Here is a 6,199-nt window from a genome sequence, read left to right on the forward strand (position 1 = left end):
TGTTTGCTGATTGTAAAAGCACTTAGGTGGTCTATACATCCATACATGCTCAGGCAGCCTCTAAATTTCATGTTTAAATGTTATAAAATACTGAAAAGGAACCTGAGCACCAGGTTACTGCAGTAATAGAACCGTTTTTTTGTAGGGGGAAACCCTAGGGCAGCACGGTGGTTAGCAAGAAGGTCCTGAGTTCAATTCCATCACGCCGGGGTCTTTCTGTCTGGAGGTTCCATGTTCCCCCCGTGTCTGCGTGGGTTCTCCCCGGGTACTCTGGCTTCCTCCCACAGTCCAAAGACATGCAGTTAGTGGGGATAGGTTAATTGGGAACACTAAATTGCTCATAGGTGTGAATGTGAGCTCGAATGGTTACCTCTGTATATGTGTTGGCCCCGCGACAGACTGGCAACCTGTCCAGGGTGTACCCTGCTTCTCGCCCTAAGACAGCTGGGATAGGCGGATGGATGGATGGATGGATGGAAAAAACCCAACAGATACCACTGGGATCAAAATGAGGTTTCAGAAAAGGGTAATTAATCTCAGATAAGTTATTTTCTCTAGAGTTTGTTTCACTGAGTTTGCACTTTTGGAGTAAATAGTTGCATTTATTTATTAATATGACACATTTATAGAGGTGTTAAAGTCTTAATGTACAAAAGTATATACTAATATCTGAAAAATCCAGAAGAGGTGGTGACCACACTGAAGTCCTGTGAAAAACTAGCTACACACTGTGACTCAATAACTTGTAGAACAACCATCATTCATTGTGGAGGAATTCTGACTCTAATCTACAACTTTTCTGCAGTTTTGCTTTGCTTTTGCGCAGCTCTCTTAAGGCCTGACTACAGCGTTTCAGTAAGTTTGAGGTCTGCGCTCAACCAAAGCAGCTTGCTGCTGTGCTTGAGATTGGGCCAGGCTGTAGCCCACTCAGGCTACGTCCACACTAATACGTTTTCGTTTGAAAAGCGTTTTCTCTCAGTTTTGGCCTCTCGTCCAAACTGAGACGGCGTTTTCACTCATGGAAAACGAGGCGTTTTGAAAACGCTGTCGAAAACACATACATTTGAAAACTGTGCTTTTGCGTTGCAGTGTGGACACTCGAAAACGGAGACTTTCTAAAACGATGATGCATGTTAGTCATATGATGCAGTCATGCATTATACAGCAGCTGTTTTGTTATGGTCAGTTTTGACAGCCCTGTTAAAGATTCAGTCTGTATATGCTCCAGGTAGCTTTTCTTCACATTTTTTAAGTTTCACTCGCTTTTGCAACTTTGTATTTTTGTGTTACTCGTAGCAACAACTCATTGTTAGTCCGTTTAAAAAAACTCGCTGCTTTTCCTCGACCTTTTGCCGCAACGTTTCAAAGAGCCGGAAAGTAAATAAACGGCAGACAGAAACGAGGCAGGCCGAATCTTCTATGTGTTTCACGCATGCGCAGGACTGGAACGTAAGCGTTTTGGGCCGTTTCAATGTGGACGCACAACTCTGAAAACGATGGGCTAGTGTGGACGTAGTCTCAGTGAGTGCAAGGTGCTCAAATCATCACCCCTCCACCACCATGCTTGTGCTGATATGCTGTCTTTTAGTGTTTACCCAAAAACATGAATGACAGCCAAACCACTGGTGACCTGTCCGGGGCGTACTTCACCTTTCGCCTCTCTGTGTCTCTTAATTGGATAAGTGGAAGAAAAACTTCTCGTGCTATTTCACCTGGGATAAGTTTCAGAGGCTCTCTGATAATAAATGGGCACTTCACCACTTGTTTGATGAGGCCACTACGGGCCTGCACTACAGCTCTCTGCAGATTTAGGATTTGAATCATAGACTTATTATTTATTCTATGTGTCTCTCTGTCAAATCAGTCTGCAGAGCTTGTTCTCAAACACTACCACTTATTTTTACCACTTCCTACATGCTTTAATTAGCTCACCAGCTACTCCCTGGTGCCGTTTGCCGCTGCCCAGCAGTTAAACAATGGGCGCCACTTCACTGTAAAGCTGAATGGAGCCTCAGATTCAGCTGAATGTTTGATTTAACGCTGCCATTCGATTCCTCCTCCAGCAGCTTTTTCCTAACATGCTCTGTATCAGTGAGTACTGGCCAAGTATGAGCACGGCTTTACACCCTTCAGTTGATTGTATCCGTTCTCCCGTTATTACAGCTCTTCAGCTCTCACTTCCATTGTTTTGGAAAGTATTACGTACACGGGAGGAAAACCATTTTTCAAGCCGACCGCACGAAACAGGCACCGATAACGTCGTCATGAGCAACATTGCGATTCGGCAACAGGAAGCCAGAATTTCCACTCGGTCCAAATGGGTCATGACTCAGACACTCCACTAGCAAGGTCGAGAAGTCTTAATTGACCTAAGACCTCGGTCGTTCCCGCCGTGGAGCATCTGAGCTGCTCCGAGCCCTCCACCTTAAGCGATGGAGGTTTTGTGTCTGACCAGGCGGGGTCCGTGTGAAGCAGGAAGACTCTGGTTGGGCTAAAGACAAAACACAGCGAGGATCACAGGTCTGGGCAACAGCTGGGGCTGTTTGAACGTCAGGTTCCCAGAAGCTTCGATAAAAGCCAGAGGTTCCGGTTATAGTTCAGGAGCACAGATTGTGTTTGTGTTGCAGGTCCAAGCTTTTTACTCCTGCATTGTTGTTTCCAGATTACGGTCGTAGCTCTGAGAGTTTGAACGGGGCTCAACGAGCTGCTGAGCGTGATGTATAAAACACAAATAAATAGTGATAAAAAGTAAACTGTTTGGATATTTGATATCTCAGGCGTTTACACGGGAATAATAGAGTTTGGCCTAACATTTACCTTTGGATGTTTACTCCACTGATACACAGTGTTATTGTTTTCATAAACAGGGCGCGAGTAGAGCCGCACAATAGAAACACAGAAGTGAGAGCACCTACAGCAGTAAGAGCGTTCAACAATGTGCCACGATTCTTCCTTTCAGGCAGGAAGTAAGCCTCAATGTGGCTTTCCTGGTCACAACTTTAAATTAATAATCCAATAAATAAAAGCAATATGAAACGGTGTGACCGGAAAGTAACTCCTTACTTTCCCACCAGTGTCGCCCTTCAGGGGTAAACTGGTGCCAAGTTCTGTGTTCAGAGGAACCCAAAACAAAACGCATAAATGAGGAGGATTTCTGGACTTGTATACACTTTTTATTTTAATCTTTTCCTCTTTGTGTTGTCTGCTGTGGATCAAAGCATGAAATTCCATTTAAAATGATGTCTCGTGGAGGAAATATGAAACACAGATCCTGATTTTAATAAGCGACTGAAAGAACTCTGACTCATTTTCTCTGTCTGCCCCTCTCGATGTGATTGAGATGAATCAGATAGCGTAGCTGCTTTATGTAAGATGAATGGAGCACACAGTAACACCGACTATAGTACTGACTCCACAAGTTGACATTCGTGTCAGTCTTCCTTAGCAGTAAAGGAATTTTCCATTGACTCGGGGTGAGTTCCAGCTTTTTTTTTTCCATGTCTGCGCTGTTAAATAAAACCAGCGAAGGTTGTAGAAGCTTCTCATCAGCTCTGAACACACATGTGAAATGTGCAGTGTTTCAGATTCTTATCCATCATGCAACAACATCAGGGAGACATCTGATTGGACAACAAATAGTAAGGTGCCCACATCTTCGGCTTGTAGTGGTTTCCTACTCTTACTGAGACATCAAAGCGCTTTTAAAACGATAAAACACAAACTCGATTATATCTCATGTAACCTCGCACAGCAAATAAAGTCGAGGATCAAACCTTCTTAGCAGACAGCAGCTCGACATCCTAAACCACACCTGCTCACGACAGAGGCGGCCATGCCCGATCCAGGATGAATGGCGTGTTGGTGCGGGACATTCAGACCCTCTTTAATCGTAGTAAGAGATTTGGTCCACATCGCTGGCAGGATGTCAGACCAGCTTGTGGTTGGACTCTGTCAGGCTGCCCTTTGTCACCGATTCTGTTCATAGCGTTTGTGGTCAGAATTTCTTGGCACAGCCGGGAGGGGGTGGGGGTCACTGGTTTAGTGGGTACATTCAGTCCACTTAGACTGCTTCCCACCTTGTGACCGACCTGGATAAGTGGCAGAAAATGGGTGGATGAACATTTAGTGTAAATATGATTGTTCTTTGGCACCTTTTACAAAAGAAATACAATATTTTGGGGCTTTTTTGGATCCATCTATACAAATTTAAGCCGTTAAATGATGTTGGTAAATGAGCAAAGTGAAAACGGAAAAATGTAAACGGAAAAGTGTCTGAAAAGTTTGACCGAGAGGCAAACTTGTTAAAGACTTTATTCCATGATTCTGAGCTGAATTCATGATGACTCATAATGAATAAAAGAAAGAAGAGAGAGCGAGAGAACAGATGTTACACAAAGGACAAAGACAGATGAGAGAAAGTGATGGAAGGCAGGATGAGGGATGGATGAGTCCCAAGTATGCAGAAGCAAGAGAGGAAAAAGAAGGTGTTAATCCCTCTTGGGCTGGTGGGAAGCAGGACAAGGTGGCTGGTTAGTGTCACAGCCACGACTGCCAGCACGATCCCTGAGAGTCGCACGTTTGTTAAGCTTGGGGTTGTGCTACTTTATGAATCGCACCGTTAATCTTAAAAATCCTTTAAGAGGAAACAAACTCAACTTGATGAATCCATGAATAAGAGACGGTGGATCTGGGTTTAATTATGCTGATAATGATCCATTTTCTCTTCTTGTTTCCTTAAGTTAGTCTTTAAGTCTCATTTGTAGAATGTAAATAGATGAATAGATAAATGCATAATATTTAAAAAATGACTTAACTAACTAAGAAAGCAGGTTGATGTGAAAGCTAATTGCACTGACTGCCTGCAGCCACTAACCCTGCCATGCATTATTATAGAAGACATGAAGACATTATTACACAAGGGCACAAAAATTTCTGAATGAAATGTTGATCTACTCTATCAGTTCTTTACGACTACTCATTCCAGTAGACAATAGCCATTTTATGGTCTGTTAGGGGTAGTTGACTAATGCTAACATGGTGCCAACCAGGCTATCGACGCACTTTGAAACCAAACATCCTGCCTGAGATAAACCAAAGTCCTTCTTGAAGCCATTCTCACCGCTTAAAAAGCCTCCGGGCACTTTTTAGGCTTTTTAGTTGGGCGTTTATGTCTTTTATTGCCAAAATGAATAAAAACTGTCAAAAGATGCTGAGAAATTTTACAGACTTTTGCTCAAAATAAGATTTTTCGTACACAGAATGCATATATCCATATTTCGCAGACATCAATATAATCCTACCCTTTTACCCATGTGCCTCAAATGTAAGACAGAAATTGGTACCCTAACTCACAGCTTCTGGTCATGTTTGAAATTGCAAGAATATTGGTCTAATGTGTTATCTGAAATGGAGAAGATTTTCGGTTGTGAATTGGAGATGGACCCTCTGTCTCTTATACTGGGCCTCCCCAGCTGGCGATTAATATCCAAGAATAATAGGAGATTGTGTTCTCACCTATGCTGCGAGGAAGAATATACTACTCCAATGGATTTATGAAAAAGCACCAACTATTAAAGGTTGGCAAAGAGTAGTGTTGGATCTAGTGCCATTGGAATATCTTACATGTATACTGCACTCAAAAACAGATCAATTCTTTAAGGTGTGGGAACCATACTTGAATTATGTGGAACCTGATGTTTCTAATATTATGTTACAAGGATTCTCTTGAGGGTTCAAACTGCAACGTACTACAGGTATTGTACTGTATTGTATTCTCTCTTTATTTATTTATTTATTTTTTAGATGGAACTGATTGTTTTTGTTTTGTTTATTTGTTTTAGTTTTTTGTTTGTTTTTTATTCATTTATTTATTTTTTAGATGGAACTGATTGTTTTTGTTTTGTTTATTTGTTTTAGTTTTTTGTTTGTTTTTTATTTATTTATTTATTTTTTAGATGGAACTGATTGTTTTTGTTTTGTTTATTTGTTTTAGTTTTTTGTTTGTTATTTATTTATTTATTTTTTAGATGGAACTGAATGTTTTTGTTTTGTTTATTTGTTTTAGTTTTTTGTTTGTTTTTTATTTATTTATTTATTTATGGTTCTGAATTGTACACTTTATTATGTTATGTAATTATGTACTATTTGTGAAAACAGAAAAACTAATAAAAATATATTAAAAAAAAGAAAAAGATTTTTT

The sequence above is a fragment of the Neolamprologus multifasciatus genome, chromosome 8, assembly GCF_963576455.1.
Source record: "Neolamprologus multifasciatus chromosome 8, fNeoMul1.2, whole genome shotgun sequence".
In the NCBI taxonomy this organism is placed as follows: domain Eukaryota; kingdom Metazoa; phylum Chordata; class Actinopteri; order Cichliformes; family Cichlidae; genus Neolamprologus; species Neolamprologus multifasciatus.